The sequence below is a fragment of the Castor canadensis genome, chromosome 10, assembly GCF_047511655.1.
Source record: "Castor canadensis chromosome 10, mCasCan1.hap1v2, whole genome shotgun sequence".
NCBI classification, from domain to species: Eukaryota; Metazoa; Chordata; class Mammalia; order Rodentia; family Castoridae; genus Castor; species Castor canadensis.
Genome location: NC_133395.1, coordinates 11,926,411 through 11,954,358, shown reverse-complemented (window position 1 = coordinate 11,954,358; position 27,948 = coordinate 11,926,411). Strand labels below are relative to the sequence as shown.

The following is a 27,948-nucleotide window of genomic DNA, read 5'->3' as shown; positions in this document are numbered from 1 at the left end:
ATAGATTTTAAAAGAGGGTATAGTAAACTGGTGTTACAATTGCATAGGTTGACAAGAATATAGCACAGGACACTGATTGGTCATCAGTCATTTATATTATACATCCAGGTAAGAGTTGAAATAAACAAGAAAAGGTTTTTACTGGGTTATTTATTATTGCATGGTATCAGGGAGCCAGCAGAAACCTGCCCTTACTAGATCACAATGACCCCAGTCAGGGATCTCATGCAAGGGGTTGAAGAATTTTGTGATGTCATTCCTGTGATATTTTAAATCCTTTCTCATTTCCCCTTTTTGATCAAAATCTTCCTTTGGGAAGCATTGATGATTGACAAAAGCTACTCAAAGGTTAAGAGCTAAAGGTCCCATGTTGCTAAGAAGGCTTATTCCTAGGTAGTCATGTTCCATGTGGGAAGAAAATAGGAGACTATGTTATGAATCCAGGGCCAAGTGGTAAATAGCAACACTGGCTTCATGAGAGCATGGGGCCTCAGTCACACAAGTGTGTGTTAAATTCCTGAATCCTTCAATCATTGGGTGACCATAATTTTACTTTCTCCTACAATCCTGAAACATTGGGATACCCACAAAAAAAAAAATAAGCCATCTAAACAAGGCAAAAACAGAACAGGAAATGATAATCAGCAAAAGAACAATCTAAAATCCTGACCTCAGGAGAATCTTAACTTCTGAAGACAACCATTTATTATATTTGAATCTAGCAGGTTGAAGTGTATCTTTTTAAGAGGTGTTTGATACAGGGTTGAAAGTGCAGAGGGAGGCACCAGCATTAATTAGGATTCAGTAAAAGCTAGGTCCAACTAGAATAAATGTCTCTCCCAAGGACTTTAAAGGATGAATGGAAGTGTGGCAGGAAGGCAGGGAGGGGGAAGAGAGATTAATGAGTGCTACAGTAAAACAGAAAAGCCAGTGTTGGGGAATGTACCTGGAAACCAGAGAAGGGTCACTTTGTCCCAGAAGTTAGAGCAGCCGATAAAATGACATGTGGTTCTGTATGGGACAAGCCACACACTCCCATCTCTATAACCTACACTAAATGGTATATAAAGAAAACACCCTTTGTTCTTGGGGCTCAGCCTTTGGACTTGAGTCCACATAGTTGCTACCAGCTTGCTTAATAAACTTGCTTCCCAAAAGCTTAGGTGCCCTCTCAGTCTCTGTCTGAGCCCTCCTGCAACATTTCTGGAAGCTCATCCAGGATTTGGAGGGTGGTGTTTTCACCTCCTTGTCACCAGCTCAGTGTCTCCAGCCTGCCGGGAGGGCTGCCCCTGCCAGGTGCCACCAGATCATGTTGATCCGGGGGAGGGAACTTCTCCCAGCTAGCTGAGGAGGTGAGTTCTGGTTGCACAAAGGAACCTGGAAAGACTCAGGAACCAACCTGGGAGCCCTGCTCATCAGACTGGTAAGAACCCAGGTTCAAATTCAGGCCTGCAGGAGTCTGATCAACTCCCAAAAGACCCCATAGTAACTGCCTTTTTGGGGGTGAAACCACATCTTTCAGGTTCAGGGGTGGGTGGAAGTACTGTGTTATAGTGAGAATGTGTGAAAGTGTGAGCTTGAGAAATAGCCTGGTTACAAAGCAAGTGTGGAGTCCTGATCCACATGTCCTTGGTGAACTCATATGGTCTAGGGTGAGCCCTAACAGGACGTGGACTGGGGCTTATACAGACTCATTACAGCCAAGAGATGCCTAAATCTCCACAAGGGGAGTGGTGTTATTTGTTTTTCCCCTGTGTGCCAGAGAGGAGGACCCCTTACCTCCTCTTCACAGCCCTCATCCCTTTCACCTTTGTCTCTGTCTAGACATTTGGCAAGTAGAAGGAATGGGAGGAGATCAGAGTAAGAACACCCTCCTAGAACTTTACGAGAGGATTTAATAGAGATTACGGGGTCAAGTTGACTCCTGGCAAGCTTAGGACCTTCTGTGAAATAGACAGGCCTGCTTTTGGTGTAGGATGGCCCTTGGAGGGGTCATTAGATAAGGTCATAGTCAATAAAGTTTTTGAAATGGTTGTAGGGGAGCCTGAGACACCCAGATGGTTCCTTATATTGACTGCTAGCAGGATGCAGTCCTCAGTCAGCCCACATGGCTAAAGCCCCACCTGGAGAAAGCACGTAAGGTTATGGTAGCCAGAGCAGCAGCAGCTTTCAAGTGCAGGGAAAAATGTAAAAAGCCAGAAAAACCCTTATTAGTGGGGGAATCCCCAGGAATCCCTGCCCTCCTTATGTGCCACTGTACAGATCAGAGAATTTCTAGGAGCTGCAGGTTTCTGCCAGATCTGGATCCCCAATTACTCTCTCTTGGCAAAACCCCTTTATGAAGTCACAAAGGGGGAAGGATGGAAACCCATGGTATGGGGAGAGAAGACAAAAAAAAGGGCCTTTAAAAAAATTAAGAGGGCACTCACAAACACCTCTGCTCTGGGCTTGCCAGTTGTGATGAAGCCCTTCTTCATGAAAGCCCTTGTATATGAAAGACAGGTGACAGCTGTAGGAGTTTTGACCCAGCTGCTAGGTTCCTGGCACTTCCCTGTGGCCTATTTATCAAAGCAACTTAATACAGTTTCCCAAGGCTGGCCACAACCCTGCCTGTGTGCCCTGGCAGCTACTGCTGTCTTGGTGGCTAAAGCAGATAAACTTACTTTGGGATAAGAACTCATAGTCCAAGTTTCCCACTCTGTTTTTACTCTCATGAAGTATAAAGGAAATTACTGTTTAACAAACTCCTGAATGGTCAAATATCAAAGCATGTTATGTAAAAACCCATGTGTCTGGCTAGAGGTTGTTAAGACTCTAAACCCAGCCACCCTATTGGGGGTTGATGCAGGCCCACTGGAGCATGACTGCTTAGAGGGTATGGATGAGGTTTTCTCCAGCTGGCCAGACCTGACCAACCAGCCCATTAGTCACCGGATGTTGAGTATTTTATGGATGGCAACAGTTTTGTTTGGGACAGCACACGTTTTGCCAGATGTACAGACTCTAAGTATGCCTTCACTACCATTCATGTCCTTGGAGCCCTATCTAAAGAAAGGAGCTCATTAACTCAGGAGGAAAAAAATGTTAAATATGGACAAAAAATTTTAAAATTACTAAAAGCTGTATGGGCCCCTAAACAAGTAGCAGTCATGCACCGCCAAGGGCACCAGAAGGAGGAGACAACAGCTGTTTGGGCAAACCAAAAGGCTAACAGAAAAGTCAAGCAAACAGCCCTCACAGGAAGACAAACTTCAGCATCACTGGCAGCTGCCTTGTTCCCATGCCTCTTATCTGAATGGGACCCACAGTATACTTCACAAGAAAGCCTTGGTCTAAGACTGAAAGAGGAAATTTTCTACCAGATGGATGGTGGAAATTTACTGATGGCTGCATTACCATATCTGAGTCACATTTGTCAAACAGTTCCATGAAGAACTCACTCAGGACAAACAGCTCTTGAGTCCACCTTGGCCCAGCATTGTTATGTCCCCAACCTCTCCAGCATAAGTAAGACAGTATGTAAAAGGTACAGTCTGTGTGCCAGAAACAACCCCTGATATTTGCTGGTGTTTGTCTACACCTTCTCGTGACGGATAAAAGCCTTCCTCACTCAGATTGACAAAGCCTGAAAAGTGGCCAGGTGCCTGTTAAAGAAAATCATCCTTCAATTCAGAGTACCTGCATCTATTGGGTCAAACAATGGACTGGCCTTTATGGCTGAGGTGCTATAGTTAATGGTTATGAGATTAAAAATAACTTAAAAGCTATACATGGCCTACTGCCCCCAGAGTTCATGAAAAATAAAACATATAAACAAGACTCTAAAATACAATTTTAAAAAACTATGCCAGGAAACCCACCTACTATGGGATCAGTTATTGCCCATAGCCTACTCAGGATTAGGTCAAGGCCCACCAAACAGATGGGTCTCTCCCCTTTTAAAATTCTTTTTGGGCATCCACCCCCTTTAGTTAAGGGCCTGTGAGGGGACCTTAAGGAAACAGGTGACCTCACCTTGAGACATCAGATACAGGCCCTTGGGTTGACTTCAAAAATCAGTGACTGGGTAAGAGAGAGACTCCCATTAGCATGACAACTCCCACACACCCTTATAAACCTTTGGGTAAAGGAATAAAATGTTCAACTGCTAAAGTCCCACTGGAGGGGCCCTTTTGTGGTTGTTTTGTCTACCACCACCATAGTTAAGGTAGCAGAGATTGTTCCCTGGATCCACTACTGCCGAGTAAAGCCAGCTTCCCTCGAATGCAAGTGCATCCCTGATCCAGCCTCACCATACAATGCCTGTGCCCTCTTACATCAGGACCCTGCTACCCAGGAGACAACAGGAGACCACAGACAGTGAGACATCAAAGACCATGGACAATGAGACTTCATGCCTACTCTAGTTACTCCTGAAGCTGACTAGTCCATGCATGGTGGAAGCTTGGGGAGTCACACATCTCACCTTTGAGGATGACTCCATTCCATGTATTCTTCTTACTAATCTTGGTCAGCTCTCTACCTGGGGACCCCCAGGCTTTGGACTGTGACTCATGTATGAGCACTATCCAAATGGGGAGTGCTGTTACCAAAACTCTGGTTTTCCATACTTATTATTCCTGTGCAGGCACCATTGCTGGGTCATGCACCAGCAACCATACCACCACTCAGTGTGCTTTCATGATGGTCAGTATATCTGTTTTAACCCCATCTATTGCCCTCAGGAGCAATGCCTAGAGGTTGAAAGCTTCACCAGCACTGGGAAGCTCGTTAACCACACCTGAATTAATGACCTCAACAAACCTGTGTCTATATACTTTGATGTGTGTGCCACAATAGCTAAAAACACCAGGCCTCAGGGCAACTTCGGGGTGTTTAGCCTAGGAAAGGACCTACAGGTTAAATGACAAGTATGTATGTCAAAAGATGACAGTGGAACATCTGGTTGTGTATACTGTGAACAACTCTACTGCCTTTTTGGGGTTATAAAAGGTGGGCAACTTGGCTTAAAGGGGAGGTCCATACCTCACATGGAACTGCCACACTTTTACAAAAAAGGGGAAGCAACCCCTAACTACATTCTTGGTGCTTGTAACCCTGTAAATTTCACTATTTTCAACCTGAATTAAAGAAGCAGCAAAGTTGGAAAAAAGTTTAACATTTTAATCTATTAAAAAAAAAAAGCAGATCTTGGTACTTTGCTGCATTTTCAACTCATTATGAGAGCTGCTCATACCAGGTCTTTCACTACTTTTACAAGGAGTTACAAAGTGAGTTTCCCATCTCAGTTACAACCAAAAACCTGTTCCTCTCACTGAGTCCATAGCACAAACTCTAAATGTACCTTCGTGTTGTTTGTAGAGGAATGAATATGAGATACCATTGGCTGTATCTGTGGAGGCAAAAGAGCTAAATCCACAAGAGCACTTTAATGAAACCATTCTCCCTAGCCTCGGGGAGAGCGTTTGGCTCCTAAAAACCTCTATTATTGGGAATTACTGTATCTCCCATCCAAAAGGCCAATTCTCCACCCCCCTGCAGGGGACTTGATCTGCTTGGGACAAAAGTACAATGATGCAACTCAGGAGACTCAGTTGTGGGGGGCTCCCAATCACACAGACTCCCAACCTCACCCACTGGCTAACTTCCCTAAATTTATAGTAACCTAAAATAATCTCAATCTGAGTAACTGCTGTTTACAGATTGATGATAAAAAAGGGTAATTAAAGAAATTACCAACAAGATAAAAAAAGCTTGCTCATGTCCATGTGTAGACCTAAAATGGATAGAGTCCCAGTGACCTATTCAGGGGCTGGTTCTCAACCCTAGGTGGGTTCAATACCCTAACAGAGACAATGTTCCTTGTCATAAGACCATGCTTGATATTACCCTGCCTAATCCAGTGGTACTGGGGTCTTTATCAAGATGATGCTCTTTGACCTAAAAGTGGGTCTGAGCATCAAAGGGGGGAATTGTGGCTGGAAGGCAGGGAGGGGAAAAAGAGATTAATGCGTGATATGGTAAAACAAATTAAAACCAGAGCTGGGGAGTGTTATCTGGAGGCCAGAGAAGGGTCACTTCACCCCAGAGGTTAGAGCAGTCAATGAAATGACATGTGATTATGTATGGGACAAGCTGCACCTTCCCTCCAATTTCTGTAACTTGCTGTAAATGGTATATAAGGAAAGCCACCCTTTTGTTCTGGGGGCTCAGCCTTTGGACTTGAGTCCCCTGAGTTGCTGCAGGCTTACTTAATAAACTTGCTTCCTGAAAGCTTTGGTGCCCTCTCAGTCTGTCTGAGCCTTCCTGCAACAGAAGAGCTCTGTTTCCTCAGAATTAAAAATCCCAGGGGAATTCCAAGATGGCAGCTAGAGGTAGGAAGCAGAAAGCGACCCTCCTATAGTGAAATCTTGGAGAGATGCTGGAGACACACTTTACAGGCATAATCACAGAGAAAAGGCATAACTTTGACCCCTCCACATCTCCAGCCGGTGCAGAGAATCTCCACTTCACGTTAAACGGAGAAACGAGGAGGGCCCCCGGGGCCACCAGTGGCCAGCGCCCATACAGCTTGGGAAGACGCGGACCAGGTGAGCTTCGTGGTACCACGGTAGCCCCACAGACAAGCCTGGGCCAGAGCAGCATAGCCCCCTGGACAGACTGACCTCCACCCAGGAAAAAAAAAAAAAGAGAAACTGAGTAATAAGCAATAAGAACAGTTAAGACACGCTGGAAAGAGGGTGGGGCACCCTGAGCGCTGAAGATTGGGGGAAGGGAATCCTTCCCGGGACTGTAAATAAACAAGCCGGGCAGGCCGGAGAGCCTCTGGCGGGAGTGGGGGCGCGCACCCAGCAACCAGGAGAGGGGAAGCTTGTGGGAGGAGGGAAGACCCACTTCCCATGTGAACTGTAAACAAACATGGCGGCCGGCAGGAGCAGCAGCACCACCCAGTAAGCAGGAGCAGGAAAGCTTCTGAAAGTGGCAGTGGGAGGAAAACTTCAGAGGAGAGGGGGGAAGACCCACCTCCCACATGAACTGTAAATAAACACGCAGGCCTGACAACGCGGGGGCAGTGTCACCTTTCCCAGTGCTTGGAAAGGGGAAAGCCTGTAGCAGAGGCTCCCGCACAGGAGAACTCTGAGCAAACAAAGCCTGTGGGACCAGGTGAGTGCTAGCTCACCCCAGAGATCTGCATAAATAACGCCGCCAGCTACAGGCTGAGAGCAGCGGGCAGGCAAGCCACAGTTGCAGATACCACTCTCAGAACTGTCTCCAGATGCTTTTTTTTTTCTTTTTCTCCCTACCTTTGATGAGAGAACAACCGAATTACACCTGCAAGCCAAAAAACTTACTGAAACTGTATTGCATTTGAACTGGGGACACTTGGGGCTTTGTGTGTGTGTGTGTGTGTGTGTGTGTGTGAGTGTGTAGTTTTGTTCTACTTTATACATCCCCTTTGATGAGACAACTACAGAACAACATCTGAGGCACCAACTCCAGGACTGGAGATTGAGACGGACACCCAAATTATTAAGACTGAAACTGTATTGCATATAAACTTGGAAGTTTTTTGGGTTTTTTTTTTTTTAATTTTCTATTTTCCATTTTATTTTAATTCATTTTTATATATAGATATTACTTTCATTTACTTATTTTTTATTTTTTTATCTTTGATTTTCAATCCTCTCTCTGTCTCTCTAATGTCTGTTCAGTTTACTGTCGATTAGTACACTAACACTCCCTGTTTATACCTTTGAAACTCTCTTGTCTGATACCTTGTTCTGCTTTCTCCCTCTTGTCTGTATATTTGTTTTCCCCTTTTCTTTAACTTCTTGCTTTCCATCTCAGCTCACTCTTCCATTCTAAATATTACCATTGTTATTATTACAAGCTAGAAAATACTTAATTACACACAGTACAGGGACAGTAACAACACCAAGGACAATGACGAGAAGACAGAAAAAACAGGGAAACCAGTTTCCCCACAGCAAAAAAATTAGTACAGGAACCAGAGGGGAATGAAGAGAACAGAAACTCAGATCTCAGAAGATAAACTATGCCAAAGGACCCAATGAAGCCCACAAGAATAATTTAAAAGACATACTACAAGTATTCAATGAGAATTTTATAGAGATGATACTGGATAGGGTCAACCAAAATGTACAGAAGACACTCAAGAAATTCCAAGACAACAAAAATAGACAGTTTGAAAAAGCAAAAGAAGAAATAAAGGAAACCATAGAAGCACTGTATAAACACCAAAGTGAAAGAGAGAACACAATGAATAAATGGATAAATGAACTCAGGACAAAAATAGACAACAATAAAGAAGAAAACTGCCAGGATATGGAAAACCTCAGAAAAAAGAACGAAACAGAACTGCAAAACAAAATGGAAGGCCAATCCAGCAGAATAGAACAAACAGAAGACAGAATCTCAGAACTTGAAGATGAAATGGTAATTAAAGGAAAAACCGAAGAACTATTAATTAAACAACTCAAGACCTGTGAAAAGAAAATGCAAGAACTCACTCACTCCATCAAAAGACCAAACTTGAGAATCATGGGCATCGAAGAAGGAGAAGCGGTGCAAGTGAAGGGAATGTGTAATATATTCAACAAAATAATAACGGAAAATTTCCCAAATCTAGAGAAAGATATTCCCATACAGATGCAAGAGGCCTCCAGGACACCAAACAGACCAGATCAAAATAGAACTACTCCACGACATATCATCATTAAAACAACAAGTTCAGAAACTAAGGAAAGAATATTGAAGGCTGTAAGAGAGAAAAAACAAGTAACATACAAAGGTAAACCCATCAAAATCACAGCATACTTCTCAACAGAAACATTAAAAGCAAGAAGAGCGTGGGGTGAGATCTTCCGGGCACTGAATGAAAATAACTTCAACCCCAGGATACTCTACCCAGCAAAGCTATCATTCAAAATAGATGGAGCAATAAAAGTCTTCCATGATAAGCAGAAACTAAAACAGTATGTGACCACAAAGCCACCATTACAAAAGATTCTGCAAGGGATCCTGCACACAGAAAGTGACACCCAACTTAACCATGAAAAGGCAGGCAGCACCAAACCACAGGATAAGAAAAAGCAAGACAGTAGAGAGTAACCTCAACTTAGGTACACACAATCAAACCTTCAAACAACTAAGACAACTAAATGGCAGGAATCACCACATATCTATCAGTACTAAAGCTTAATGTTAATGGACTTAATTCACCCATCAAAAGGCACCGTTTGACAAAATGGATTAAAAAAGAAGATCCAACAATTTGTTGCTTACAGGAGACTCATCTCACCAACAGAAATAAGCATATGCTTAGGATGAAAGGCTGGAAGAAGATTTACCAAGCCAATGGCCCCCGAAAACAAGCAGGAGTAGCAATACTTATCTCTGACAAAGTAGACTTCAAACCTACATTGATCAAATGAGATAAAGAAGGACATTCCATACTACTAATAAAAGGGGAAATAGACCAAAAGGAAATAATAATCATCGATCTGTACGCACCCAATGTCAACGCACCCAATTTCATCAAACATACCCTGAAAGACCTAAAAGCATATATAAACGCCAACACAGTGGTTGTGGGAGACTTTAACACTCCATTATCATCAATAGATAGGTCATCCAAACAAAAACTCAATAAAGAAATCCAAGATCTAAAATATGCAATAGATCAAGTGGACCTAGTAGATGTCTACAGAACATTTCATCCAACCTCTACACAATACACATTCTTCTCAGCAGCCCATGGAACCTTCTCCAAAATAGATCATATCCTAGGGCACAAAGCAAGCCTCAGCAAATATAAGAAAATAGAAATAATACCGTGCATACTATCTGACCACAATGCAGTAAAAGTAGAACTCAACAACAAAAGTAAAGACAAAAAACATGCAAACAACTGTAAACTAAATAACTCATTACTTAATGAAGAATGGATCATCGATGCAATAAAAGAGGAAATTAAAAAGTTCCTGGAAGTCAATGAAAATGAAAACACAACCTACTGGAACCTATGGGACACAGCTAAGGCAGTCTTGAGAGGAAAATTTGTAGCCATGAGTGCATATATTAAAAAGACTGAAAGATCCCAAATCAATGACCTAATGATACATCTCAAACTCCTAGAAAAACAAGAACAAGCAAATCCCAAAACAAATAGAAGGAGAGAAATAATAAAAACAAGAGCTGAAATCAATGAAATAGAAACCAAAAAAACCATACAAAGAATTAATGAAACAAAAAGTTGGTTCTTTGAAAAAATAAACAAGATCGATAGACCCCTGGCAAACCTGACTAAAATGAGGAGAGAAAAAACCCAAATTAGTAGAATTAGGAATGCAAAAGGGGAGATAACAACAAACACCATGGAAGTCCAGGAAATCATCAGACTACTTTGAGAACCTATATTCATATAAATTTGAAAATCTAAAAGAAATGGACAGATTTCTAGATACATATGATCATCCAAAACTGAACCAAGAGGAAATTAATCACCTGAATAGACCTATAACACAAAATGAAATTGAAGCAGCAATCAAGAGTCTCCTCAAAAAGAAAAGTCCAGGACCTGATGGATTCTCTGCTGAATTCTATCAGACCTTTAAAGAAGAACTGATACCAACCCTCCTTAAACTGTTCCACGAAATAGAAAGGGAAGGAAAACTGCCTAACACATTTTATGAAGCCAGTATTACACTTATCCCAACACCAGGCAAAGACACCTCCAAAAAGGAGAACTATAGGCCAATCTCCTTAATGAACATTGATGCAAAAATCCTCAACAAAATAATGGCAAACCGAATTCAACAACACATCAAAAAGATCATTCACCATGACCAAGTAGGCTTCATCCCAGGGATGCAGGGGTGGTTCAACATATGAAAATCAATAAACGTAATAAACCACATTAACAGAAGCAAAGACAAAAACCACTTGATCATCTCAATAGATGCAGAAAAAGCCTTTGATAAGATCCAACATCATTTCATGATAAAAGCTCTAAGAAAACTAGGAATAGAAGGAAAGTTCCTCAACATTATAAAAGCTATATATGACAAACCTACAGCCAGCATTATACTTAACGGAGAAAAATTAAAACCATTCCCTCTAAAATCAGGAACCAGACAAGGATGCCCACTATCTCCACTCCTATTCAACATAGTACTGGAATTCCTAGCCAGAGCAATTAGGCAAGAAGAAGGAATAAAAGGAATACAAATAGGTAAAGAAACTGTCAAAATATCCCTATTTGCAGATGACATGATCCTATACCTTAAAGACCCAAAAAACTCTACTCAGAAGCTTCTAGACATCATCAATAGCTATAGCAAGGTAGCAGGATATAAAATCAACATAGAAAAATCATTACCATTTCTATACACTAACAATGAGCAAACGGAAAAAGAATGTATGAAAACAATTCCATTTACAATAGCCTCAAACAAAATCAAATACCTAGGTGTAAACCTAACAAAAGATGTGAAAGACATCTACAAGGAAAACTATACACTTCTGAAGAAAGAGATTGAGGAAGACTATAGAAAGTGGAGAGATCTCCCATGCTCATGGATTGGTAGAATCAACATAGTAAAAATGTCAATACTCCCCAAAGTAATCTACATGTTTAATGCAATTCCCATCAAAATTCCAATGACATTCATTAAAGAGATTGAAAAATCTACTGTAAAATTTGTATGGAAACACAAGAGGCCACGAATAGCCAAGGCAATACTCAGTCAAAAGAACAATGCAGGAGGTATCACAATACCTGACTTCAAACTATATTACAAAGCAATAACAATAAAAACAGCATGGTACTGGCACAAAAACAGACAGGAAGACCAGTGGAACAGAATAGAGGATCCAGATATGAAGCCACACAACTATAAGCAACTTATCTTTGACAAAGGAGCTAAAAATATACAATGGAGAAATAGCAGCCTCTTCAACAAAAACTGCTGGGAAAACTGGTTAGCAGTCTGCAAAAAACTGAAACTAGATCCATGTATATCACCCTATACCAATATTAACTCAAAATGGATCAAGGATCTTAATATCAGACCCCAAACTCTTAAGTTGATACAGGAAAGAGTAGGAAATACTCTGGAGTTAGTAGGTATAGGTAAGAACTTTCTCAATGAAACCCCAGCAGCACAGCAACTAAGAGATAGCATAGATAAATGGGACCTCATAAAACTAAAAAGCTTATGCTCATCAAAAGAAATGGTCTCCAAACTGAAGAGAACACCCACAGAGTGGGAGAAAATATTTGCCAACTATACATCAGACAAAGGACCGATAACCAGAATATACAGGGAACTTAAAAAACTAAATTCTCCCAAAACTAATGAACCAATAAAGAAATGGGCAAGTGAACTAAACAGAACTTTCTCAAAAGAAGAAATTCAAATGGCCAAAAAACACATGAAAAAATGCTCACCATCTCTAGCAATAAAGGAAATGCAAATTAAAACCACGCTAAGATTCCACCTCACCCCTGTTAGAATAGCCATCATCAGCAACACCACCAACAACAGGTGTTGGCAAGGATGCGGGGAAAAAGGAACCCTCTTACACTGTTGGTGGGAATGTAGACTAGTACAACCACTCTGGAAAAAAATTTGGAGGCTACTTAAAAAGCTGGACATCGATCTACCATTTGATCCAGCAATACCACTCTTGGGGATATACCCAAAAGACTGTTAGTCCAGAGGCACCTGCACATCCATGTTTATTGCGGCACTATTCACAATAGCCAAGTTATGGAAACAGCCAAGATGCCCCACCACTGACGAATGGATTAAGAAAATGTGGTGTTTATGCACAATGGAATTTTATGCAGCCATGAAGAAGAACGAAATGTTATCATTCACTGGTAAATGGATGGAATTGGAGAACATCATTCTGAGTGAGGTTAGCCTGGCTCAAAAAACCAAAAATCGTATGTTCTCCCTCATATGTGGACATTAGATCAAGGGCAAACACAACAAGGGGATTGGACTATGAGCACATGATAAAAGCAAGAGCACACAAGGGAGGGGTGAGGATAGGTAAGACACCTAAAAAACTAGCTAGCATTTGTTGCCCTTAATGCAGAGAAACTAAAGCAGATACCTTAAAGCAACTGAGGCCAATAGGAAAAGGGGACCAGGAACTAGAGAAAAGGTTAGATCAAAAAGAATTAACCTAGAAGGTAACACCCACGCACAGGAAATCAATGTGAGTCAATGCCCTGTATAGCTATCCTTATCTCAACCAGCAAAACCCCTTGTTCCTTCCTATTATTGCTTATACTCTCTCTACAACAAAATTAGAGATAAGGGCAAAATAGTTTCTGCTGGGTATTGAGGGGAGGGAGCGGGAGGGGGTGGAGTGGGTGGTAAGGGAGGGGGTGGGGGCAGGGGGGAGAAATGAACCAAGCCTTGTATGCACATATGAATAATAAAAGAAAAATGAAAAAAAAAAAAGGAAAAGGGGAACAGGTACTAGAGAAAAGGTTAGATCAAAAAGAATTAACCTAGAAGGTAACACCCACGCACAGGAAATCAATGTGAGTCAATGCCCTGTATAGCTATCCTTATCTCAACCAGCAAAAACCCTTGTTCCTTCCTATTATTGCTTATACTCTCTCTACAACAAAATTAGAGATAAGGGCAAAATAGTTTCTGCTGGGTATTGGGGGGGGGAGCGGGAGGGGGTGGGGATAGGGGGGAGAAATGAACCAAGCCTTGTATGCACATATGAATAATAAAAGAAAAATGAAAAAAAAAAAAAAGAAAATCCCATCAGATTTTATCTTTGTTAATTTGAGTCAATAAGTTTTGGTTAAACAAAAGGTCATAGAAACTTTCTCTAATCTGTTTAAGTTTTATGCTAATTTTCATTTTGCCTGGTTTTTGACTAGCAGTTTTATAAACCCATTAGTTTCTTCATTAGAGATCTGGAAATCCCTTTGTCATCCAATAATACTACAAATTCAGAGTTACTCCAAACTTGTACTTGGAACTGAGTGCTGAAGCCTGGGCACGCTGCATAGCACAGCCAACTTGGGTGCTAGCCTCAGATGCTGAAGCAGTGCGTTCCCAGGCAATCTCTCAGGCGAAGGCTGCAGTTCCTTCCGGTTGTGGTTCCTTCCGGTTGTGGTTCCTTCCGGTTCCGGTTCAAGGCAGAGACACCGAAAGTTCGGTGCTCTGGTGCGCAAGCGTGGTATGGGCAGCATGGATCCCTCCTGGTCTTGGTCCTCGGCAGGATTAGGCGCGATGGACCCGCAGTTGCAACATTTCATTGAGGTGGAGAAGCAGAAGCAGCGCTTCCAGCAGCTGGTGCACCAGATGACGGGGCTTTGTTGGGAAAAGTGCATGGACAAGCCCGGGCCCAAGTTGGACGGTCGGGCTGAGGCCTGTTTGGTGAACTGCGTGGAGCGCTTCATTGATACGAGCCAGTTCATCTTGAGTCGACTGCAGCAGGTGCAAAAACCCAAGTCAGTCTTCGCAGAAAGCTTTTCTGACTGATCTCAGCATCGCCCCTTCCGAAGGTAGTTTAAGAAATGAAGCATTGTTGATGGGATGGTTCCGCCATGCGGGAATTGGCCTCTGCCTTTTGTCACTCTTGGGACATCTTGTCATCTGCAAATGAACAAAGACCAATTTTGCGTGTGTAGTGGGGATGAAAAGTGTTTTTAATTTTTTTTAATGCTAATCTTGTGAAAAAATAATTGACAGATGAACGGAAAACTAATAGATGCATATTAGATTATGTGGACTATGTTTTTCTCAAGGTCCCCTCAACTGCTTCCTATAATTTCAATAGTGGAACTGCTTTCTATAATTTAACTGTGTCTACTAATGCTGGGGAGAGGGGGAATCTATGGAGTGTTCACACCATATACTTTCTAGGTTTTCTTCCTCCCCTGTACTATGATTTATTTAAATACTTAAAGTATGGTCTCAAGGTAGAACAGGTATCTTGAGAATCTCCAGACCTTCACTTGTAAAGGAATCTAGTCAATGAACATAATTCTTATTACTAGACTGCTACAGAAAAAAGTTATCTTACCTTTATATCCGGATACAAAAAAAAATTTCAATGTACCCAAAGAAATTTTAAAAATTTAGGACAGTCAAACTTACAGCAGTTTCAGGTAGAGGCACATGCCTGATAGTAATCATTTTAGATTCTATGTACTGCATTCTTTTGATCACTGAAGCAAAAGTTTCTACTGGGTTTAAAAAGAAAATCTGTACCTATTAATTCTTTTAATACTTTCTATGAATCTCCTTGAAGACACAACTACAGAATTATTGGTGCTGGCAAAAAATCTTCCAGAAAGACATTAGAATAAAACAATTTCACTGTGGACAAGACTTAAAATAGCTATAGTTAAAGATCTGATGAGCAGCCACAATTGATAAATTTGGTTGTTTCTTTAGAACACAAAAATTTTGTCATTAGTAATAACACACACAAAGACATATCAGATTTCTAGGAATCTCATACCATTTTGGGCACATATTAATAACATATTTATACAAATATAAACTAATATATGTCTTTTGTACTTCCAGGTATATTCTGAAGATCCCAAAGTTAATTCTATATGGAAAATTTTAGACTCACGCCTAAAATCCTAGCTCTTCAGAAGGCAGAAATCAGGTGGATCATGGTTTGAAGTTAGCGTTGGGCAAATAGTTCAAGATACCTTATCTCAAAAATACCCAACACAAAACAGGACTGGTAGAATGATTCAAGTGGTAGAGCATCTGCCTAGCAAATGTGAGGCATACACACACACAAAAAAATCTAGAGGTTTAAGCTATTTGATCAAGTATAATCTTGGTTAGTTATTCAATTAAAATATAACAGGTACATAGAAACTATTTGCTAAAAAACATTGACTCCTCACTTGGGCCCGCAAGTTAATTAAAAGCAGGATAAAAGCCTGGCATCCCTGCCTTCATTTTGTATTTGTCTCTTTTGCCTTAAAATATTGTATCAGATTCCTGCTAAACTTTGCACATAGACATGTTAATCACTCAAGGAGTGTCTGTCTAAAAATGTGATTCCTAACCTATCTCATCCCCCTTCAAGGCTGAAGGCACAGAGATAAGAGCAACTGAGGCATCTTACTATCAGCTCTTGCAGTGTCCTGTTCCAGACCCCCAGAAAGGCATCCAAAAGTCTCCAGTCATTGTCATAAACCTGTAGTCACCATGGATTCCAGGAACAGCAGAGCCTCACAGACAGATCATCTTATGATGAGATCACCCCCAAGCAGGAGCAGTCATCTAGAGAAAACTGGATTGTTCCCTCAAGCAATAAAGATTTCTTCGAACCACCTTGCAGAACCAGAACTGAGATAATGATTGGCCAGACCACACTTTGACCAAGACTGCTTAATTATGCAAACCTCTGCCCTCCTGCCCCAGTTCTTCATCTATTTAAACCTACAGCTCATGTCAGTACCCCAAAGACAAATTGGAGGAGGGGTATCACTGAAGCCCTTTTTTTATCTGTACTTCCCAATGTGGCCATGTTGAATAAATCTCCTTTCTCTGCCCTTTGTCACTGCCTGCCTCTTTGATTGGCATATTGGAATGGGTGGCCAAACCTAGTCCATTAGACTCCCAGAGCCAAGCTTTTGCCCTGAAACTCCTTTTTTTTTTAAAGTGATAATAAAAATTAAAAGGCAAATTAAGAAGTTTTGAGATGTTAAAAACTTAAGTTTGAGAAGACTCACTTCTCAGTAATCAGAAGGACCTAATAAAAGCACAGAGCACAAGGAATTATCTTGTAAAGACAGAGTTGTGTTGGAGCATTTTTCAAGTGGTAGAGCTCCTGCCTATCAAGCACAACACCTGAGTTCAAACTCCAATACCATCACAAGACAAAAAAAAGACAATATTTTATTCCTAGGCTAGCTATCTAAAACTTTGTTGTTATAGTATATATGAACTATATTTTCATTTTGCATTAGTGTACATTTGATATAGGTTAGCCTATAAATAATTCCCATTTAATTTTAGCCAACTTGATCACACATAAAATTGCTTTCACAAGTTCATCCTGTACAGGCTACACCTTGTTTAACACTTCAATTTTGCCAGGCACTGGTGGCTCACACCTATAATCCTAACTACTTGGGAGACTGAGATCCAGAGGATCAAGGTTCAAGGGCTAGCACAGGCCAATAATTCATGAGACCCCCATCTCCAAAATAACCAGAGCTAAATGGTGGGGCTCAAGCAGTAAAGCACCTGCTTCAATACTTTTTTCCTTATTTTAACAGCAAAATATTGTTTCTTAAATAAAAATTACTTTATCATAACTTTCTTTCCCTAAAATATATCCTCATACTTAACCATTTTTTCTTTTGGTGGTTCTGGGGTTTTAATTCAGGACTTCATGCTTGCAAGACAGACTCACTCCACTGCTTGAGCTATGCCTCCAATCCTTTTTTGCTCTGGTGATTTTGGAGATAGGGTCTCATTTTTTTGCCCAGGTTGTCCTGAACCATGATCCTCCTAATTTAAGCTTCCCATCATTGCTGGAATAAAGGCACATGCCACTGTGCCCAACTTTTTGTCCCTTGCGATGGGGTCTCACAAACCTACCTCCCACCCCCACTGGCTTGGAACCATGATCCTCCCAATCTCAGCCTCCCAACTACAAGTGCACATCAATGTGCCCAGTTACTGGTTGAAATGGGGTCTCATGAACTTTTTGCCTAAGCTGGCCTTGAACTGCAGTCCTCCTGATCTCAGCCTCCCAAGCAGCTAGGATTGCAGGTTTTAGGCACCAAAGCCTGACCAGTCTCAGTCATTTTAGAAAAAGAATCTTGTAGGGAAGGGATTTTAGAGCTTATGGATCATCATAGAAGTCTGAATCTGGATGTCCTGGTTGTTGTTGTTGTCCTAATTGCTCTGCTTGCTCTACGTTAAAAAACATTTCCTCCTTCTGAGAGAAGGAAATGTGTGCAAAGTGAGTTTCTGAGAAATTCCCACTAAGAAGATGTATTAGTGTAGATGGGATAAGTAGAAAATAATGAGAGGTCAGAAGAATCCTCACTTGGAACGTGAGTTGGGACTTGTCACGATGAGCTATGTCAGAAACATATACAGACATGCTTGTGTCTTTCTGCAATGTCAGAATTTATTGAGCAACAATAAATTCACCAGCTACGTCAATTTTGTTGGCATTAATTTGCCAAGTACTACTGATTCTTTTTGATAGCCATGAGCCAGTTGGCAAAAGTTTCTTTTAATTTATGTGCGTATGTGTGTGTGTGGGTGGGGGGTACAGGGGTTTGAACTCAGGGTCTTACATTTGCTAGGCAGGTGTTCTTCCACTTGAGCAATTCCACCAGCCTTATTTTAATTTCAATTACTAATATTAGGTCTCAGATCACACATTATACTCACAATATATCAGGTACAGAATGACTAAGAAAGAGTTAAAGTGGCTATAGGATTCAAAGAGGCTTTGATGAAAGCAAGAGTAGAGACCTGATACAGATGCAAAGGGAGTCACTGCAGGTGGCTAGATATTAACATAATGAACCCAGTCACAGTCACAAAGCTGTTGAGGTACAGTGGTATCAAAACATGGCTGGTGCTAATTCATGGTTCAATGCTGGTTCAAGGCACAGAACTGCTTCCAAGCTTTCTGGATCCAGATGGATTTGAATGGATCATGTCAAATAGGAAGAATGAGCTGAGTGAAGCCCCAGGGACAGAGTTGGAAGCTCATTCCCCATTAATCTATGATACATCCACTGCGTGGTCTGATGTCAGGCCAGTGTGTAGCACTGTATTCCAGTGTCAGGTGTCCCTTCTTTTATATGATCCAAGTGAGGGGATTGCATCATTCCTTGGTTTGGTGTGTTCAGTGAGTTCATTGACCTGGTTTTTCTGATGTTTTTTATATCCCATGTCTCCATGATTTAATTTGATAAGTTTATAAATGGTACTTTCTTATTTGCATAAATAAGTTATTTATCAGTCTGTCTCATGGTTTGTGCTGGACAGATGATGGTTGTTTCCTTGCACAACAAGATGTACAGTCATTCTGCCTTGGCATTTGCACTCAAAATGGAGCAAACTGCTGTTTTATAAAGTGACGTCACTCAGGGGAAGGCACAGCCTGAAAGTTATTGTTCTGTACAACAGCAGGGCACAGCCTGATCTCCACAGAACCGATAAACAGTCATAGAGATAAGAGTATGCAGGTAGAAAGGGAACAGCAACACAAAGAAGTCAGAGAACAGGTGCAGTACCAGACCAGGTACATTTTGCCATCCTTGAGTATGGTTAAATATGACATAGGCTACTTCTTAATGCAGTGACCGACAGTCCTCCAGCAGAGACCTTTCCCACTAAAAAGGTTAGCCTGGGGCCTCATCTACAATTCATTAACGTTGCATACATGTACCTCTCAAATCGGCATTTTGGCTCTGAGGACACTGTGTTAGGTAAACCACCTCCTGTCCTCCAGTTATTGGAAATTTCTTCCTATTTCTCAGAAGCCTCCACAGTTATGTAAATATCCTTAGCATAATCATTAAACACTAACCAAAAAAGTGACTAGGGCCCAGGAGCTCAGCACACTTGACTGCTTGGTAAGCTGCCTGCCTTCACTCTCCTAGGGGGGGTGTTCTTTCACTTATGTTTAATCTAGCTTTTGCTTTAATATGTATCACTCTACTAAAACTCCTCTGTTTGTCTGCCCCTGAATTCTTTCTCAGCGAGACCAAGAACCTGCCATTTACCTCAGCTGTCAATACAGTTCGAAACCCCCACCATTTAAATGGTTTTAGTACTCTGAGGAAGGGAGGGATCACATAAAGTGCTAAGGTTGAGGATAGACGGAGTGGCTCCAGCTAGTTCCTATTTGAGTCCAGTTTCTTCTTTGTTGATAAACATTTCGATTTCACCTAAGGTGTTAGTAAGGAGAAAAATGAAAGGCCCCCTGGGAACTCTCAGGGCACCCCATGGGAGTATAAAGGGACCAGGGCACAGCCTAATCTCCACAGGACTTATAAACAGTCATAGTGAGACAGGAAACCTCTTGCAGAGGTTTTTCTTTTTTTTAAGGGAGGGTATAGGGCTGAAGGTGTATCTCAATGCCTAGCATGTCCAAGGCCCTAGGTTTCAAAGGGAGAAGGTAAAGTGGGGGGAAGCTGCAGTGTTCCATCTGTCCTCCCTTCTACTATGCTCCACCTCCGAAAGTTTCTACGCCCCTGATAGCACTACGGGCTGGCATCCAGATCTTTACCACATGGGCTTTGGGGTCACCTATCCAAACTATGGCACTGTTTTTTTGTTTGTTTGTTTTGTGGTACTGGGGTTTCAACTCAGGGCCTATACCTTGAGCCAATCCACCAGCCCTTTTTTGTGATAGTTTTTTTTCGAGATAGGGTCTCAAGAGCTAGCTTCAAACTGCCATCTTTCTGATCTCTGCCTCTTGAGTAACTAAGAGTACAGGCATGAGCCACCAGCACTCAGCACTGGGTTTTTATAGATTAAAAAAAGAAGGCTACAACAAACTGATGATTACAATTGCATGGTCAATAAGAATAGCACAGGACGTTGGTTGGTCATTGGTTACTTATATTGAACATTCTAGGTAAGAGTTATGAAAAGAAGGAAAAAGCTTTTACTGGAGTTACTTATTATCTTTATGACAGCAGAAACATGCCATGCTAGGTCAGAGTGACCTAAGTGACTGTGGTCTCATGTCCTATGTTTCTCCCAAGCTACAGAATTTTACACCCTCATTATTAGGACATGACATTTAAAATCCTTTCTCAGGGAACTCACCGCACAGAGGCTCAGTGTAACATCTGCCCATCTGGTGTGACGTTATCATCTCTGCTAACCGTGACTCTTAGCTTTGCCTAGGAGTCAGCATCAGTCCACATTGGCCAATGTAACTTCAGTAGAATGAGCCCTGCCCTGAACACTGCAGTCAGTCTCCTGGCCCTTCCTTTCTCCTGTCCTTCATTCTGGGCTTTTCACCTGTGCTACACACTGGATGCTACATTGGCTTGGCTTGTTCTGTTTCTTATGCAGAGCTGTTTCCTTTCAATCCGCTAATGAGTTCCTCAAGGGTAGAAATTATAGCAGCCTCTTTTATATAAACCAGCTGCTGGGGCTAAAGGGATTGGAGAGATTATCCAGTCCATGGGGGCCAGAACCCAGGAGGCCTGTGAGCTGGGGTGTGGAAACGATTACATTTTTCTTTTTACGAGACTGTAACTGAAATGTGGCATTTCAGTTATGGACGCAGGTGCCAGCCTCTGTGATCTGAAGAGTACCCGTGACTTAGTCTCTGACAGACACCTCAGACCTTCTCATATCCCATTGCAGGTGATGCACCATTTATGCTCATCGTTACTTTGAAATTTCAGTTGTTATTAGGTATATCACTAGTGGCTAAAGAAGCATATATAGCATTGCAAATCTGGTTTTTAAGCTTGGGCATTTATGTTCTAATATGAGAGGGTTTTTGTTTTTTGTAATCTTACATGTTCTACTTTATACCTTTAAAACCCATTATTCTGGGAAAGGGTCTATGCCACAAGAAAAGGTAGAGGATCCTTGATCTAGTCTATCAATTTTATCTCACAAGTCGGGAAACTGAGGCATGGAATGTTTTCCAAAGCCTCCAGGGTATCCATCAAGACAGGATAGGAGAGATGGGGGTCTAGCTCAGTGATAAGAGTTTGCCTAGCATGTGTGAGGCCCTGGGTTTGATCCCCAGTACTGAGAAAAGAAAAAAAGGACCTTGGGTGCCTGAACCCTCTTCCATTTCAGGGCTCCCCTCACTTCTACCTTCTCTCACTACCAAATTAATGATGACAGAGGAAATATTGTTCCCTGAAGACTGAAATCTGGACCTAACGTATGACTTCTTGATCCACTCATTGTTCTGATTCCTTCTCAAGATGGACTCACAGGCTGGGTGCCTGTGGCTCATACCTATAATCCTAGCTACTCAGGAGGCAGAGATCAGGAGGATTGTGGTTTGAAGTCAGCTTTGGGCAAATAGTTTTCAGGACCCTATCTTGAAAAAACCCATCACAAAAAAAGGGCTGGTGGAGTGGCTCAAGGTGTAGGACCCGAGTTCAAGCCCCAGTACCACACAAAAAAAAGAAAAGATGGCTTCATGAGCCTCCTTCCTTTTAATCCATTTTTCATCTCACACCTGGCCCTCAACAAATGTCAGTAGGGCCCAGAGCCTCCCTGTTTGTCCAGGAAACCAATAGTGACACCCATAACTGAGGCCCTACTGTTTGTCAAACATTCAGCTATATTTACATTTACCTGACTTTGTTCATGAAGAGGCGTTATTATCCCCATTTTGTAGATGAGGAAATGAGGCTCAGAGAAGTTAAGTGATTTGTCCAAGGCCCCATAGCCAATTGTATCAAAGACCCAGATTCTTCAGAGGGGTTCAACCACAAGGAGGTAAGGGCTGGGGCCTCAGGTAGGAAGGTGGCCAAACCCTAGTCTCTCTCAGATCTGAAGGGCAGGCACATGGTGGGCTGCTGTTCTTGCATGGGGGGAGGGTGGGTAAAGCCCTAGGCTGCTGACAGTGTTTCGCCATCCCCCTGAAGCAGCTTCACACAGCACTGATTTTCTGTGCCGCCCCAGCAGAGCAGAGGTGACACCCCTATCTCATCTCTGTGGTTGTATGGCTGCTTCAGCCCTGAGCTGAGCAGAGCCACCATGTGGCTTAGCTCAGGGCACTACATCCTGGAGCTGCTATAGGCACCACTTTTTTCTTTTTTAAAATGTTGAAGAGGAAAAGAATTGGAAATATTTGCTACTTGTCCTTCCTCACTTGCCCTTTATTCACTGAAAGGACTTCTCAACACATGAGCAGCACACTTGTATTTAATGCTTGCTGGTGCTACACTTTGCCTGGTTTCCAGGACTGGCTAGGTGTGCAACGGGGACAAAAGCCCCCCTTCTGGGAAAGGTTAAATGGGCAGGTGAGAACTGTGGGCAAGAGACAAAGCATGCAGTGCAGGGTGCTGAGGTGACAGGGGAGGAGACTCTTCCTGGTTCCGGGCAGTCAGCGAGATTCCCCAAGCACCAGGGTGAGGAATATGTTCAAGTCCAGGTCCATCTTCCCTCAGATTCTCTATAGTCCATTTTCCTTTTCTGTGACAAAATACCTGAGGCTAGGTAATGCTTAAAGAAAACAGGTTTATTTAGCACAGTTCTGGAGATTCAAGAGCAGGGGACCAGCTTCAATTTAGCTGTGGTAAGAGCTTCATGGCAGATGGCATCACAGTGGCAGGTAATTGTGCATCATGTGACAAGACAGGAAGCCAGAGCGATGCAGGGTTGAGGCCCATGCTGTTATAACAACTCACTCTGTAGGAACTAACTGAGACCTACAAGAAATATCTTAATTACATGCAAGGGCAGTGGCCACAATCATGTAGCCACTTCTCACTAGGCCACGCCTCTTAAAGGTCCCACAGCCTCAATATCACCACCCTGAGAGCCAAGCCTGTAACACATAAGTCTTGGGGAGCAAAGCACATCCAATCCAGAGCAAATCCCCTCCACCTCCTGGTTGGCCTGTCCTCCAAAGCACCTCCCCATGGCCTCTCTGTGCCTTGCTCATACTCCCTAAATGTGCCATCACCCCCAAGTCACCCTGGTTCTGTGTTCTCACCTCCTCCACTGCGTTCTGGTGGCAGTGGGCTCTCTAAGACAACAGTCACAGCTCCTCCCTTCCTGGCCTCTGACCTTGATTCTCCAGTCCATTCTACATTCTGCTTCCTGCTAGGAGGCTGAGTTTGCTAAAACACACAGCAGATTGTGCTCTTTGCTGGCACAATCCTTTGATGGCCCCAACTTTTCTTTAGGACACAGTCCTAATTCCATGACCTGCCATTTGCTACTCTCTCTGCCTGGAATGTGTTTTCCCCTTCTCATGCATGTATCCTCATCAATTCTGCTTACTTCCTCACTCAAGACTCAGCTCTCCTCCGCTCAGTCTTCCTTGACTGCCCCATCTCCCATCTAATTTAGATGTTCCCTACACTATGTCTTGATATTAGCATACACATTAAGCAACTATTGTTGGTCAGGTAGGAAGCCATTTAGGGACATGACAGCTCTTACTTGTCATCGTCCCTCTAGACCTGTCACAAGGGTTGGTGCAGAAGAGGAGCTTGGTAGATGGTTACTGGCTTGAGCAGTGAGTGCTGTTCCACACATGCCTCCACTCTGCCTACTGGTTTGACTCTACACTTCGCCCAAAACCTTCTTCCCCCAATATGCACTGAGCACCTCCATTGTACCCCATGCTAGCCTCTGTGGAGGACTGGGACACTGTCTGAGACACATTCATACCCAAGAAGTTGCGTGGGAAGTCACTAAGAACCACCTGGTGTTCAAAGTGGGGATGGCAGCTGGGGAAAGAAGCCACCCTGTGCCTCCCTTTGCCGTCAGAGAGTAACCAGATAAAGGAAACTGATGAAGGCTCACAAATGGGAGATAAAGAAGTCAAGGCCCAGAGAGGTCACACTAGTCACCTGTAGCCAGCCAGCTGCCACCAACACCACTGAGACCCAGGCCAGCCTGGGGGCTCTGAAGCAAACACTCCTCAAGAATCAGAAAACATGGCACCTGCCCCTTCCCCACATGCACTAAGAATGACGAGAGGAAACCTTGGGTTCACTGGACCACCTGTAGTTTTGTCACACACGTCTGAGGGGTCTTTTGTTCTATCCTGACAGAAAAGGCAGGGAGCAGCTCCGTCAGTGTGGGCACTCCTGGACCTCCGAGTTGCCAGAGTCTTATGGGCAGGGCTTTCCAAGCCAGAGGCTCACAGCTCTAAGCCTGGAGAACCAGAGGCCCATGGCTCTAGGTTGTCACAGTCAGAGGGTTGTCACTCTGCTTTGACAGCCAGTGGCCCAGACGCTAGTGCTACAGTCCCAAACTTCAGGCGTCAGGACTCTCAGTTTGTAGCCACCCTGGGTGGCTCCTTGGCAGCCACAGTTGGTAAGCTCCAGCAGCTTTCTGGAAGTCTTCCAGTGGCCAGGGTCTGTAGCTCACCCTCTTGGTTCCTTTGCAGCCCCTCACCTTCTGCAGTGTCGGCTTCCCCCACCTCTTACTTCAGCACTCCCGCTGTCCTTCGTGGTCCACTCCTGGCAGCTTTCTGGGACTCCAGCTTCCTTCCAGCTGCTACTGGCTGTGCCTGGGACTGGAAGCCCCAGCTTTCTGTCCACTCTTCAACAGCCAGTTCAGTCCACTTACCCATGATACAGACCACAGGTAAGCAGAGAGAGACTTTTATTGGAGCCTGAGGTTGTAACATAGGGGGCTGGTGCACAGGAGGGAAGCCTTCCAGACTGACCTGAGGAGGCTGAGTGAAGTGCTGCTTACAGAGCCAGTTCCAGCACCCACACTAGCTGTCGTGGGTGGGGAAGGAGATGCAGTGGGCGGAGTCAGTAAGAGCAGTGGGATCCTCTAAAGGTCATCTAGAATTGTTGAAGGATGGGATGTGGTGTCTCACACATGTAATCCCAGCAACTAGGGAAGCAGAGATCAGGAGTATTGTAGTTTGAGGCCAGCCCAGGCAAAAAGTTAGCAAGACTCCATCTCAATTAATAAGCTAGGCATGGTGGTATATACTGTAATCTCAGCTAGGGTTATCACATAGGTAGGAGGATCCTGGTCTAAGGCTGGCCTAGGCAAAAGTGATACACTATCTGAAAAATAGCTAAAGCAAAAAAAAGGGCTGGGGTGTGGCCCAAGCGGTGGAGCACCTGCCCAGCAAGCACAAGGCCCTGAGTTCAAACCCCAGTACCACCAAATAATAACAATAATGAAATGAAAATAGGGTCGTCGAGGCCTGAGTGACATCACGCTGAACCATCCAGGGTGGTTGGTGTGACTGTGACTGCAGCAGAGTTTTTCTGAGCAAAGCTGGGGTTGGAGCTGAAGCCGTGACAGTGGCAGTACCCATGGCCGTGGCAGTACCCATGGCCAGATGGAGTCCTTGGGGTGTCTGCAGCTGGATCAGAGCTGCCTTTGGACGTCTGAGGCTGGACTGCAGTCTCCCAGAGTGGCCAAGAGTTGTTCAAACAGCCTTGGCTGTTCTATGACAGAGCAAAGAAATGGTGAGGGGCTGGTTGTTTGATTGACAGCTCCAGGGAAAACTGCAGAGCTGAAGCCACATGGCCTCCTCGGAGAGATAGCAACCAGATTCCGCCTCATCCCTACGCGGCCCAGGGCACTCTCCTAGTTCCACTCTCAGGCAGCTGCTGCTGCAGTGGGGGAAGGTCCGACAGCTGTCAATCAAGGGATCTCAGGGCCTTCCCCCACAATTTTGCCTATTCAAAGAAACATAATAAAAGGGTGCTTACAGTAAAGACCTAACCCCAAATTAAATTCTTCTCAAACTGGGCATGGCATGGTGGTACACATCTGTAATCCCAGCTACTGGGGAGGCAGAGACAGGAGGAGCTCAAGTTCAAGGCCAGCCTAGGAAAAGTAGAGAGCTCCTATTTGAGAAACAAAACACAAAAGGGTGTAGGGATTTAGCTCACGTGGTAGAGCACTTTAAGTTTGCGGCCTTGAGTTCAATCCCCAGTAATGCAAAATAAATAAATAAATAAATAATAAAATTCATCTTTGGTAAACCTTATCTAACAAGGCTAAATCCCAGCCAAATGAATACCCCTTAGAGGAAGCTGGGTCCTCCTGGTGTGTCTGTTTTTCTTCCCTGCACTCGTCCTTCAAGAGGCAGTGCAATTTAAATTAAACCATTTCTTCTTCCTCTCTTTTAGTGATTGAAGCGCCTTCCGTGGTCAAAGCACCATGCACCACACCGGACACAGCCAAGAGAAAAATTCACCCTTGCTTCGGGCTGAGGGGACAAACCTGTGTGCCTGACACATTAACCAAGAATGCGAGGGAAATGCCAAAGGAAAGGTTCAAACCGGGAAGACAGTTGCTAAAAATTTCAGAAGAAAATACCCCAAGGAGAGATTTAGTCAGACAAACAACTTCTGAGAGATCCCTGGGCTCAATTTACCCCATCGTGAGCACCTGCCACCTACCATCCTACTGTGTGGAATGACTTGAGATTGTGAGCTCCTGCATGGGAATGTGCAGAGCCCACAAAATTAGAAGTTATGATCACTGGGTCAGGTTCTGTATTAGACCCAAGCGCTCCGAAAGGAGGGGCGCTGTCCTCCCCCAAGGCCCTGCGTGGTGTCTGTCTCAGGCCCCAGGAACCAATGTGCGTATGAGCTGAATAAGTAAGAGCTCAACCCCAATGAGGTATAATGTGGTATAGGATGCATCACCCCCACATATGACACAATGGCACTTAAGAGGACAGCAGGGGCAGGGCGGTCACACTCAGTGTCCCTAACCTTTCTCCCCTGAAGCAGGTCAGAAAATCTTCATTTGAGAGACGGTCTGCCCACAGCCACGGGAAATGAACATTCTTGTCTCTGAAGACACAAGGACCCAGACAGGAAGCTGAGCAAACAAGCCTTACTGTGCGCCCACCAGTTTGCTAGCATTAGGTCACACTTGTGAGCATTTCACACTTGGTCACATTTCTCCACGCCTGTCCACTCTTCAGCACACCTGAGCACAAGAATCCGTGGCCTCCCTGTTTGCTGGACTTTACTCCTTATGGAGGCTCTCAGGTCACATGAAGCTTGTGCTAAATGCAGTGGTACGCTTCTCTTGTAACCCGTCTCTTGTTCCCAGGCTTTAGCCAGGAAGCTAGAGATGGGTGAGGAGAGATATTTGTTTCACCTAAGAGTTAAGAAGTAGCTCTGCAATTCTTAGTTTGGGGGTTTCTCTCTCTCTCTCTCTCTCTCCCTCTCCTCTCCTCTCTCTTCCCCTCTCCTCTCCTCTCTCTTCCCCATCCCCTCTT

General features: G+C 43.5%; 1 pseudogene; it reads left to right on the top strand.

Annotated features, from left to right (window-relative positions):
• The first annotated feature begins 14,249 nt into the window (after positions 1 to 14,249).
• On the top strand, positions 14,250 to 14,561 carry LOC109687487 (mitochondrial import inner membrane translocase subunit Tim8 A pseudogene; annotated as a pseudogene).
• The last annotated feature ends 13,387 nt before the right edge of the window (positions 14,562 to 27,948 follow it).